Source organism: Penaeus chinensis, chromosome 28, assembly GCF_019202785.1.
Source record: "Penaeus chinensis breed Huanghai No. 1 chromosome 28, ASM1920278v2, whole genome shotgun sequence".
Classification (NCBI taxonomy): Eukaryota; Metazoa; Arthropoda; class Malacostraca; order Decapoda; family Penaeidae; genus Penaeus; species Penaeus chinensis.
Genome location: NC_061846.1, coordinates 17,857,374 through 17,871,796, shown reverse-complemented (window position 1 = coordinate 17,871,796; position 14,423 = coordinate 17,857,374). Strand labels below are relative to the sequence as shown.

At 36.4% G+C, this 14,423-nt stretch overlaps 1 protein-coding gene across 1 annotated transcript in view; it reads left to right on the top strand.

The window, feature by feature from the left end:
• Positions 1-12,538: 12,538 nt before the first annotated feature.
• LOC125039822 (actin-57B-like) overlaps positions 12,539-14,423 on the top strand; it is a 12,503-nt gene continuing 10,618 nt past the window's right edge. The window contains exon 1 of the mRNA XM_047634126.1: positions 12,539-12,607. The gene's annotated coding sequence lies outside the window, so the exon portion shown is untranslated. The remainder of the gene's footprint in view (positions 12,608-14,423) is intronic.

The window sequence follows — 14,423 nt, the reverse complement described above, 5'->3', positions numbered from 1 at the left end:
TGCCTCACAATCCACGCATAAAGTCATATTAAAGAGTACATAGACTAAAAGTATCAAGACTTAAAAATATTTCCTCTCTGTCATTCTCAAGATCTATATAAACAGAGAATAAAAAAAAAAAAAAAAAAAAAAGAATATACTAATAACCAAAAATACCACTCTACATATATGGCTAGTTCTGTGCTACGCTTGGCATACTAGAATGTTACCGTAAAATCCTATCAACAGTTCGGTCGACTAGTAATTCTAAAATGAGAGTGGTGGTGCGAGGCAAGGGACAATACAAGGGGGTCCAGCAACGCACTCAGTTTTCTGAAATGAATAAACCTGCATTCATTTATATCATACATCGGCAACGAAGGAATCCAATTACTTTCAAATATCCTACATCCATATCAGAACTGCATAGTATTTCAAAGGGCATGTTGATTTTTGAACTTTTTTAAGCATATGTATTACGTAATATGATTCCGTTGATCTCGCACATGTTACGATTCCTTTCGCAAACCTCCGAAACGTACGCCCTTATTTATTTTACTTGTTTATCGCTGACTTGACCAACCTGGTACCACCTCACCTGCCGTCAACGTTATTTACCTGGAATTCACATGATTTACCCGAAGCTCACCTTGTCCGGGATTCACTTGCCCTTCTTACTTACCTATCTGACACTCACTTGCTTTACATACCTCAAGCACTCACTTGTAATACCTACATTGCTTACCTGGCTTTCACTTAACTTACCTACCTGACTCTCTTATACTTCGGAGTCACTTTACTTATCTGGCACTTATTTTAACTGAAACCGTACTCTCCTGCAAACTGGCATTCACATACTTTTCTTGCCTGCCACTAAATTGCATAATCTTTATCTAGCGCTGTCTTATCTTATCTGGCACTCACATACAGCACTTCTTTTATTTACTTGGCATTCACTTCCGTTACTTACATTAGTTACCTAGCACTCGGATACTTCAGATTCACTAACCTGGTATTTATTTTATCGAATATTTATCTTCCCTGTAGCGCTCACCTACTTACTGGCATTCACATACTTTACTTGCCTGCCACTCATTTGCCTAATCTAATATATCTAGCGCTGTCTTACCTTATCTGGTACTTCCCTTACCCGGCTCTCACATACTTACCAACAATACCTTTACTTACCTACGTGGCACTCACTTGCCTTACATACCAGCGCTCACTTCGGTTACTTATCTGGCTTTAATTTTTTTTTTACTTATCTGGCACTCAATTGCCTAACCTACTTAACTTACCTTAACTGGCACTAATATCCCTTAACCAGTTCTCACTTACCTGACACCTTACCTACCTGGCACTTATTTCCGTTACCTAGATTACTTACCTGGTACACACTTAACTTACCAACCTGACACTCACATACTTTGAACTCGCTTTACTTGTCACTTATTTTACCTACCTGATACTCACTAGACGTACTTATCTGGCTCTCACATACTTACCAGCACTTTCTTTTACACAACACTCACTTCCGTAACCTACATTAGTTACCTGGCACTCACATACATCGGATTCACTTACCTGGAAATTATTTTACCTACTTGATACTTACCTCACACTTATATTACCTGTCTAATACCATACTTGTCTGGCGTTCACCTGCTTACTGGCACTCACTTGCCTACCAATCGCCTCATCTTCAACACTGTCTCACCATATCTGGCACTCACTTTCCTTACCCGGCCATAACTTAGCGATACCTCTACTTATCTGTTACTCAATTGCCTTACTTACCTAGCACTCACTTCCGCTGCCTACATTACTTACCTGGCACACTTCCATTGCTTACATTACTTATCTGGCACACACTTTTGTTGCCTGCGTTACTTACCTGGCACTCACTTCCGTTGTCTACATTACTTAGCTGGCACTCGATTAACTTGCCTACCTGGCACTCAGATATCTCAAACTCAATTTACCCAGCACTTATTTTACCTGCCTGATACTTAACCTACGTTATCTAGCGTTGTTTTACCTTATCTGGCATTCACTTTACCAACTAACACAAACTTCCCTTACTTACCCGGCTCTCACATACATACCAGCTCTTACTTTATTAACATAACACTTATTTCCATTACTTACATTAGTTATCTCACTCACCTGGCACTTAATTTACCTGTCTAATACTCACTTACCTTATCTGGTGTTCACCTATTTTACTTGCTTGCTACTCAGTTACTTAACCTACTTTAACTAGCGATGTCTTACTTTATATGGCGCTCACTTCCCTTACATCTACCAGCGATACCTTCACTTACCTGATAATTGCCTTACCTATCGAGCACTCACTTCTGTCACCTACATTACTTACCTGGCACTGAATTAACTTACCTACCTGGCACTTACATACATTAGAATCATCTTGCTTACCTATCACTTCTATCACATGCTTGAACCACACTCTTGTTACCTGGCATTCACCTTACCTAATGCTTTACCAACCTGGTGCTAATTTTCTTTACTTTCGTAGGACTCCCCATACTTAACTGTTGCTCAGTTATTTTACCTCTGTTGCCTGTCATACTTACCTAACACTCAATTAACCAGTACACAAATTGCTTACTTGGCGTTCAATTATTTTACTTACGTTGTGTATCTTACGTGTTTGGCGCTTACTTATTTTACTTGCCTTACGCAAGTTATGTGGCGTCCGTTTACTTTACTTACCTGGCATACAGTTACTTTGTTTAACTGGTGTGCATGTGCCTTACTTAAATGGCCCTCGCTCGGCTTACAGACTGTACTTAGCGTTCATCTACTACATAAATTTCGGCTAGCATGGACGCTCGCTTATCTTGTTTACCGGTATCAGAATGCATGCATATACAAGCGTGAATATATCTATGATGTATGTGTGTGTGTGTGTGTGTGTGTGTGTGTGTGTGTGTGTGTGTGTGTGTTTACATCCCACCCCCCACACGTGTGTATATATATATATATATATATATATATAAAAGGCATATTACCAGACTAAACAATATTAATTTTAAAACTGTTGTGAGGAATTGTGATAAAGATTTTATCAGAGTTTTCGTCAAAATGACCATCTGTTTATTCTAATGATAATAAAGAATTGCATAACACATAAGCAAACATCCTGCTTCAAGATTATTATAGAAGTTCAAATAAAGTTATTTGATGAAGGGATGTTGAAGTTCATGTGTGTACTCTTAGTTCATTATTATTATTTACTGAAAGTGACTCAAAATTATAGAGCTAATTAGAAATTTAGCTAAAATTATATATATATCAAAAATAGATTTATGAGAATACAAAGAACTCGAATCCATCCCCATTTTATAAATAGCTACAGTAAAAAAAGATTTTATAGAAAGAAATCAGCTAAATTAAAAAAAAAAAAATGTTTTACTTGTTCATAAAATTGGCCTTAACTCTTGTAATAATCTTACTTTGAAATGAACTCTATTTGTATATTCATAGTTGTCCTCATTATTAATATAATTATGATTCTAATATCTATTTATTTTACTGAAAGCGAGACAAAATTATAGAGCTAACCTGAATTTAGCTGAATGATACATAGATATATTTTTCTTTATATATATATATATATATATATATATATATATATATATATATAAGAGAATGCGCAGGGCTTTCGCTATCATTTAATTTATAGCCTTATATATATCACTAAAACAAATTTGTTACAAGAAATATATATTCATATATTATTCATTCATATAAGAATCACCCCTTACTTTTCTAAAATGTTATTCCAAGATGTTAATAGCTCTGATTGTATATTTTGTCAATCTTTATTAAAGAGAAAAATACGAGCATGTTGACAAAACTATACAATTATATAAGCATCAAATTACATGATTTGACAAATATCTTCATTAATTTGAAGGTATTCATGGATTACAATAGTCCCGCAGAAAGTGATATCACGGCCTCGCGCTTCATGAAAGGTCATCACATTTTCATTTATTGTAATTATTTTTTTTTTTTTTTTTTTTTTTTTGTAATTGTGCATTTGTCTGTGTTACACATTGGATTATTTCCCCTAAGAAACATATTTGCATACATTGGATGGTATTTCTGGATGTATGAACTAGTGAGCGCGAATGAGACTCCCAAATGTTCTTTAAAATTATTTGATGCATGTCAAGTCTATTAATAATGAACGTGTGCATTTGTGCATTAGTAATCGTATAATATGAGTGCATACCATATATACGCCAATTCGAGGAATCTAAAAGTATTTAATATGTCTATTTGTTGACGTTTTTGTGTCACAAAGCCTGTCGGACAAACTGGAAGACAATGCGCTCAGGAAACGTCTCAGACAAAGTGTGTCAATATATTTTTCGGATCTTTTAGACATTCTCAAAAGGTGCTTGCATATTTTACTAACTTGCACTCATTGACCTGACCTTCGCTTACCTTACGTACCTGGAGCGGTATTCACCAAAGGTCTGTGACTGTTTTTGCGATTTTTCTATGATTTACCCTGTGCCATATCTCAAAGTTAATGCTGGTAATAGAACACATTTATATCGTTATAAACCATATTTTGGTAATCTATTGTAATGAGGCGATATGGTAAATATGGCAATAAATCTTGCTTACGAATATAGCATAACCGTATCTAAATTGTGATGTGGCATTCCTACGTGTATAGCGAACGCCATTATTTGTATTTTTAAATAAAATATTGCAATAAAAATGTAGGAGACGACTCGATTAACGTTTAATAATTTATCAAAAAAGACTCGTAAGCTTTTCGTATTATTTTTAAAGAGGAATAATCTTTAATAAAGGAACAGCTGTATAAGTACAAATTAAAGATAGTCCTTACGCATAAGGACAAAATCAAAGATAGTTCTTACGCATAAGGACAAAATCAAAGAAAGTCCTTACAGGCAAGGACAAAATCAAAGCTAGTCCTTACAGGAAAGGACAAAATCAAAGATAGTCCTTACAGGCAAGGACAACATCAAAGATAGTCCTTACGGACGTTAAGTGCGTAGGACAATTTCAAACTGTCCTAAAACTTCGGCAAAGTCATAGACAAAAACTACCTGTCAAAGACATTTTCGTGGGGAGTCATAGACAAATTTGCCGTGTCAAACATATATGAAGATAATTACCCATTAGAAATTAGAGACTTTTGAGGTCCATCCCGATTTGCTTTATACTTATCTACAGTAATTTTATATTCGGAAAGACAAATGGCGGCTTTACAGCTCAATAAATCTATGGTTGCCCAAATTTTAGTTAAATGTATGAAATATCATATATACTGTCATTATAAAAGTAAGATATTGCAGTTTGTAGTTTCAACATATTACTAACGATGCAAATGTTTGTTCTGTTACCAGCATTAACTTGATGTGGTACAGCGTAAATCATAGACAAAATCGTAAAATACAATTATAGACCTTTCGTTAATATTGCCCCTGGCACTCATTTTCTACATAGGTTTCTTATTTTACTTAAGTTTCGCTTACCTTCCTTGACTAGTTTTATTATACTTTAGCAAACTCTCAGTCATGTAGTCATGTACTTACTTGGAACTATATACTTTACCTGCCTGGTGCTAATACGCCTTATTCAATTCATCTACCATAACTGCATAGTTTTTGGCTAAGAAAAGAAAGTTGTATAAACTTTTTTTTATACTATCATGCCATGGCATCTATACAGATAAAGCTCATGCAGATATACCTATTTGGCGGACCGTACGGCCGCCGAAAAAGCCCGCACACTTTGGGTTAATTGTAGCAATAGACCTTGAGGACAGGATTTCAGTCTACGCTTAATATTAACACTGATGAATATTTAGCAAACTGGCCAACGATATTTTCCCCCAAGGCTTCTTACAAAGACTGATTTCAATTAGAATATTGCATTTCGTGCTCCCCTTCATTCCTCAAATTGGCATTATGTATCTGCATTGTTTAATGTGTATACATGAATATTTTCATGATTTTGCTGATGACTGACTAGCCCCCCCCCCTCCCTTCTACGTAACTACTATAACTGTATTTCTACTCATGTGCTGTGTGGTGCAGCGGTAGCGCTCTCGTCTAGCAATCTTGCTAACCTGCGTTCAAATCCCTCGCCGCCAGTGGATGGTAACCCCGGCCATTCCTTGCACACACGGGATAGTTTAAAAGCAAAATGAAACAGACAATATGTCACACCAAGAATACCCATTGTAATAAATGGAATCAAAACTAAAAACTTAAACTTTCGGTGGTTTGAAAGAACTGTCCTTGACTTTTTCCTGTATGTTCCATGTTCTATGTATTTGATTCATATTCTTCCCTGACATACCCCAAGTTTTCTAATGCTTTCATCATTTCTGATATCGAATGTTATTATGTTTGACGCTTAATCGATTGATATTTCAATAGTTCTGGGTGGTGATGACAGAAATACGGTGCAGCAGATTAAGTTTCGAGTAGTCTTATCTATTTGACTCACTGAACACTGAACTGAAATTGCTTTATACTTATCTACAGTAATTATATATATTTTGGAGGTGTGCAAATCATACTGTCTGTCAGAATGCAAGCTGTAAAGAAATAGTGTCAACACTAACAGCAGAGTTAGGTGAAAGTAAACTATTAAGGGATATTATGCTTCATCTTGCTTATGAAATTGAACAGAAAATAGAGGCTGTGCAGGAAACAGGGGTATGGAAATAGGATGACAAGCATGTCAATGAAAAGCAGCTTCACTTTTTAACAAACATATTCACTAACTAGTCTAATGGTAATGTTCGTCAGTGAACGGTTAATATAACCAGTGCATCTGGCTCTTTTTATCCTGTAATTAAACGCTGGAAGGGATGCTTCGTCGTGATGAAACAATGCTGTGACGATAAAAATCCTGCAAGGAATGTGTCACGATGGTATACTGAAGCAGATTTTATTGTTACTGGAGGGTTTTCAAAATTACTAGACATATGGGTAAAACGCCTTATTCGACTTCCATTTTTTCGATTCTCTGGCATTAGCGAATTGAAGGTGGAAAAATTTGTTGAAAAATAACATAGATTTGTGTATTACTCGAAGTCACGTCAAAGAAAATACAGCAATCAAGAAATCATGTAATATCCCAGGTAAGGCATCACATACCTAATATGCTCCACTGTGCGTGAGAGAAAGAAACTCGATCAAAAACCTCTTTGAAGAGTGAATTACTAATTAGTGGTCGCCGAGAATGGCTTAAGAAAACAGCTTGATCAGCAGCGAATAATATAGTATGCATCGACTGGACTTAGTAAGGATATGGTGGTGTAGGAATAGTTAAAAGAGGGGAGGAGTTGGTGTACACTGTTTGTTTGAAAAAAGAAAAATACTAGTAGATGTGGCGGAGGTAAATGGTAGTTGCAACTGCAGTAATGACAGGAGCAGAAGCACCAACACCAACGCCAGCACCAGCAGCACTAGTAACAACAGTAGAAATAGTAATAGAAGCAACAGCAGTACTGATACAGTACCCCATCTGTCTTTAATGCGAATCGCCGCTAATGATTTTGATTAATGATTTTTAATTAATAAATCTATTTTTTATTCGTAATTATACCTCTAGAGTATGAATAAGCTATTAGAACCGAAACGATATGAAAATTATGACAGACATGTTCAGTTAAGAGAGCTTTAGATTACATATAGTATAGCACTCGCAAACACATATATGTATGTGTGTGCGTGTGCGTGTGCGTGTGTGTATGTGTGTAACTAAAATACATCAGCTACAGTATATATAATAATGAAATTGTTGTTGAATGACAATAGCCTTATTTGATGTAAACAGATGGCAACATTTGGCTGACCCCTTTAGAACATTACATAATTTACTGTTGCTGAAGATTTTCTTTTCTTTTCTTTTTGACTCTTCAGCCGTTGTGTCAAACATAGCATGCGAAATCGGTGAAATTGTGTGATCGTTAGATATAGACCTCGTAGATAACTCGGATATTCAAAGGTTACAATTAGACTATCATTAATGGTGCCATTCTATAAAGTAATGCTAAAGTGAGTGTTATTGTAATGCCATAATTAATCACACTTATATTTAAAATATTCGAGTAAACGGCTATTAAAGTAGAACACATATACTTTAGAAAAAAAATTACCACTTCTTTTCACCATTTTTGGACCATTTTTTTTGTATTTCATAACCATTAAAAATTCAAAAATATATAGAAAGAAAGGATAAAAACACTATTGGAGGAGGTAAATTGAGAGGAAGGGTGAGAAACTATTAGTTAAGAGGACCGTCCCTGGGTTGGGGGGGTCGAAAATGAGTTATGCCCTGTTTCAGATTCGTATACTACTGTAGAATTACCCACGTGAATATGAACTCCCGCGAAGAAAAATTAGGTGGTCAAACGAGGGCCTAACTCCGGACGACTATTTCGCTGATCAACGAATTTCACATTGGGTTGGTAGCCCATGATACTCTCCGAAGGGATATTTCAACTGTGATGAGGATTTTTCCTCAACTCAGTTGAAAGGGGACCATGAGTAGTAAGTATTAGCTTTCTTCTTACTCTCCCTTTCTCCCGTTGTACACCCTGTTTGCTTATGGGTGATTACGTAAGAGCATATTTATATTTACCCCACACCCCCTTATCTTCTCAATCTCCCATTTTCGGCCGGGGGGGGGGGGGTAAAAGAGGTGGAGGGTAATATGACGAATAGAGGACTCCTGACGACAGAAAAACGAGTTTAGAAGTGCGTGGACGTGATGTTACAACGTTATTTTATGGTCACGTGAACCGCATAGTTACGGCGCAGATGACTTCAGTGCTATATTATATTGTATTTTGTGATGCTGTGCAATAACTATTGATCCTATCTGAATGAAATAAAGAACAAGAGATAGCAATGGTTGGGCTTTCTTTTATGTAAAATGCAGCCAGTTAGGAAGCGAAAAAAATATGGAAAATTAATAGTAAATTATCAAAAAAGTTTGAAGGTCGATTACTCGAAAACGTTTTTTTTTTTTATATTTCAGACTTCTCACGGCTTACAGTTTTTGTCCGATCTCAAAATGCTTTTTCCCCTAAACAGAACGTCAGTATGCACATAGAACTACGTATCGTATTTTTTTTAAATTCAAAATATATATATATATTTTTTTTACGATCTCTCTTTCTCTTTTTTTTTTTTTTTTTTTTTTTTTTTTTTTTTGCTGTTATGTAACATTCGATAATTTTGAAACGAATTAATGAATTTCCAAATTGGAATATGTTGTTTTGTTTATATGACCTAGAGGTTTTCTCAGCAAAATATAGAAAATTAAGTGATAACTCTAGGACGTGAGAAGGCTAGAGTTAACCTAACTTTAAAAAATCGATTTTTCGTTGCGCCTACAATTCCCTTCGGTCAGATTAAATAAAATTCAGTATAAAGATGCGTAAAGTACTCTTTCATCCTACCAAATTTCATTAAAATATGTAAGACCATTTTCTATTTTCAACAAAAAAGGGAAAATTGGCATTTTCTCAGGGACGGTCCCCTTTAAATAATTAGTTAAATCTGTTAGTTAAACAGAAAGGAACCGTAAGCAGACCAATGGAAATATGACGGAATATCGAAAGGAAGGATTCAAAAACACAAAAAAAAAAAAAAACATTAGCAATACAATACAGAAAAAGTACAAGGAAGACCACTAGGAATACGAAGGTAAATTGAAAGACGCAATAAAACTATCGGAAATAAGGTGAATGAACGAAAGGCTAAGCATTCTAAAGGTATATAGAAAGGAAGCATAAGGAGACCAGTGGAAATACAAAAGTAAATAGAAAGAGAGAAAGAATATGAAGATCAGTGTTAATGCAAAGGTGAATAGAAATAAGGAATAAGAAAACCAGGAAACACAAAGTTAAAGTGAAAGGATTAGGAGACCAGTGGAAATACAAAGATGAACAGAAATTAAAAGGAAGAATAAGAAGAACAATGAGAATAGAAAAGCAAATGAAAAGGGAGGATGAGAAGACCGTTTATCAAATGAAGATGAAGGCTGACAGGTGCTTTAGGAGACACTTACGGTGGGCGGCGATACTTCACGAGCAGTCGAGAAAGGTTCGTTGGCCAAGTATTTATTGGCTCGCCTGATGGCCAATAGCAATAGCCAAGTAATAGTAATAATTGTCATGGCTAAGAATACGGAAAGAGTAGGACAGATAAGAAGCACGTTTTATTGCTATCTTTGGAAGAATCAGAAGCTTTGTTCCCTTAAAAAAGTAACCCTAGAGATTTCCAAAATGTATAAGGAACATAAGGTAATGAGTAATTCAGTTTGTTTTATGATGTGCTCTTGAGTACTTCATTGCATAGACCCTCATGTGGTTGTTTTCACACGATTCCGTATATATGATAAGTGTTAAGCCATTTGGATTTTTTTGCCATAACTGTATGAATTCTTGCACCCCTACCACAAATAACACTAATTGCAATTGCTTTGAAGTTGTCATCATTGCCATTAACATGTGATCATTTGGGACCCTAGACACACACACACACACACACACACACACACACACACACACACACACACACACACACACACACAAACACACACACACACACGTATACATACCTGTATTATTTTGCTTCCCCATTTTCTCTGAATTCAAAACTCGAGTACAACAAGTTTCAGCAGATTGGCCATTTACCGCTGTTTGATAATCAATATCATGCGTCACAATTACTGTGTGAATGAAGAACATATAGTATGTGTCTGTGTCCGGGTTTGTACAACAGCCCTTATTGGCCGATGCCTATGTACTCAAGGAGGCAACCAACTCTGTTTCTTCTATTACAACTCTTGGTCTAAAATTTCTGTCATAACCCTGCAATCCTACCAAATACTGTTGAATAATGCTAGATCTACACGTATTTCCAGTCTATTACCTACGCTATATACACACTTTCTCCCATGTTATATCTCGCGTTCTATTCTGATGCAGATGGCACTAGATGATCAGCACGAGAAAGAGCGCCGTGTTAAGTTGTAAACCAAGCTTGAGTGCGAAAGACTGACAGTATCAGCACTTGCCCAAGAGTATAAAGTCAAATTCACTTACGGTTGTTGACGATAGTAAATCACAGTAATAAACATCCAGCTGTCTCTATCACTCCGTCCAAAAGGTTGCTTCTTCTAACTTTTAATATGTTAAATATCGTCACGTTCTGGTAAGTCTTTTTTTCCCCCCGAAAGCCCGAAATCCAACACATTTAATTAAATTATTACATTCCTTCCCTTTTCATCTTCAACTATTTTGACTAGAAAAACTGTACATTTCAACCCTTATCAGCCAATCACCACGGATAAAATTACTGCTATTATCATCCATTTGTTTCTTTACAAAGCGCTGACATTCGTCACAACATTCTGACGTGTGTCAAAGTCCCTTTGAGCGCCTATGTAGATTAGCCACACGTGGGTAAACAGAGATGGATTGGGGTTTCCTTTGAATGTATTTTAGATTTCTGCTTGCGTTTGTATGTTAGTGTGTTTTTAGGTGTGCGCGTCTAAGGACACACACACACACATACACACACACACACACACACACACACACACACACACACACACACACACACTGATATACGCTTATACCGACACGTATATAAATACATAAAAGTAGATACATAGACACCGCTCTATAAAGCAATAATGAATTAAAAAAAAAAAAAAAAAAAATGCGAATAACCGTCCATTCGTTCGATAATTTCAGATAATTACCATTTAGGAAAACTACAGGAAGGTGTTTCGTTACATTTCACTCCTGCAAGAGATGATATTACATACAACTTTAGATTGGGTCCGTTTTCTTCTAATTTAAGAATTCAAGGCGTTTTCAATCTGTCAAACATTTCTGCAGCGGCATTCACGCATCCCGAGGAATAGGATTAATGAAACTGTATGATTTATATTCGTTGTAATATTTGATAATACTGATCGTGATTTAGCAGATTACAGACATGTTCGAATTCAAATAATTGTTGTACCTTACATAGCAAAATGTTTCATTTAGAATTTTTAAATACTACCGGTCAAGAATTACATCTGTACATTCTAATTCGACAGGAGACGGAAACATAACGAAAAGGAAAGGTCTTTTTCTATGCTGTGGCGTGTTTGTTTTGCCAATCCGTTTAAGGAAAACAATTTCTTGGCAAACCCTTGCTGACTCACTCTTGATCATGCCTCCTCACTGACATATTGATTTATTAGTAAATAAAATCTTAATCTGAAAGGTATCTATAACAAGGTCACCAAATAGTAATGTTTACGGCACGTTATTACATGTGATATATGAAAAGCTACTTGTAATGAAGATTGATCACCATCCGAAGGGGATATACTATATGCTTAGTTGGTCATCCTTGCAAGTCTATTTATATCATAGAGTGACGTGCAGTCCCTCCAGCCAGCCAGCTGTTAAGCAAAGATATTGCCCTTTACAGACATCCCAGCTTTGCCGGAAGTGTATTACAGGTATATATAAAGCCCTCCATCCAGATTCTCGCCTTAGTGTACTTCTGTCTCAGGATACGCCAAGACCTGTGTGAGTGTGTGTTCTACAAACCACGATATAACCTGCTTATATAGTCATATGATAGAGTGACATATATGCTTGGACCTTAATCTTTGTCGTATATACATTTGTGTTATTTCGTATCTCCATAAGCTGCCTTAGATATTCATATAGACTTTGTAATGTCCACATGAGGTCCAAAAAATGTTGATATTAAGTTTGTATTATTGATTTTTTTTTTTTTTTTTTTTTTTTTTTATGGATAGCCACTTATAGTCCAAGAGTGTTAGGTTTAACCTGGAAGTAATTAATAACAAACTGGAATTTTTGGGATATGTTTAGAATACTGCTCTGAATAACATACAGAAAGTCTCCGAAGATCCCCTGTGTGCTTAAGTCCTAATTCAAGATGGCGTCCAAAATGACTGTCGCTTAAGGGTTTCTTTCATATTACGGGTTTCATACATGAAAGACATTCAATTCCGTGTCAAAATATACTTTACAGCGACCTGAATTTCAATTAAAACATTATCTAAAAGCCACGATAAACATTTATACGGTAATACAACTAAACAAACATATGAGGTCAAGGTATAACAGTACTTTGGTAAAATGGGTTAATTTTCACCTCGTTGTTTCCCTGTTTGTGATGCTTTTGAAAAGGTCACTGGTGTGCATACAGCTACTTCGGAGCAATATAAAGATGTACGTTAATCCACCCAAACAAAATTCACTATAGGCCATGGTGTTTTCGTGCTGTGGCTGCAAGTACCCCTTCCATTCGTGGGTTACCAACCAAAATGTCTGGTGTCGATTGCTACTGAAGTTGTAGCAGATACCTCAGCCAACTGTGACGATATAGTGCACGTTCGACTTACTGCAGCCTCCAAGAGGTCACACTGCACTGCAGTGACAAGGTGAAAACAATGAAGGGACAAAAAGCAATCCTGAATCCTGAAATGCTCTTCAACTAGTTCAACTACATCGAAAATAACAGAATTTGTCATACGAGCTTGCCCTACAACCTTTTCCACTGCATGATGGCGCAGTGGAAAAGAGTGTACTCGGTACACCACAGAAGTCGTTTGTCCCAGCACGAATTGCCATGCCAGACAAGTGTCATTATGTTGTGGATGGAAGTCGTCTGTTGAAGTCAGTGTCTTGGCCAAAATCATCTACAGAAATGTGTGCAAATCTTACGTTTCCTATACCCTAAAATACTATGGAGCAAGCACTCCTGTTGCAATTTTTGTCTATGACACTCTCTCGACAAAAGCAGCTGAGCAACAATGGCAGTCAAACTATATCTAGCAACATGTTTCACCAGAAGATACAGACCACCACCTCTTAGGCTGCACATACCCTGATAATTTTACACACTCTATCCTCATCAGATTCAGGCACACCTATAGTTATTGTCGGTATAGACACTGAGCTACCGGTGATATTGGTGACTCAAGCAACCACAAAATTGGGCATAAAAAACAGTACAGGGTTCGAGACATTCAATATGACACTGACAATACACTTCTACTTCAATCTAGTGCATAAGAAGCAAGAAATTGGTTTGGTTTAAATCTTTAACCAATAAACACAAGAGGCAAGTGAAAACTTCCTTCATGAGTTGTATAGAGCTAGCAGAAATTGTGCTTCATTGGACGACTTCCGATATATTGGCTACATGAAGACAATTTGCAGAACCTCCTATGCATCTTTCTTTCGGCTAGCAACCTTGCTCTGAATAAGTGCAGCAGCTAAGCAGTATTCCTTTAGAACTTACGTAACGGTTCAGGTGTGGAGAGGGAATCACTTGCAGCCAACAGAATGGGAATTGAGGCTGAAAATT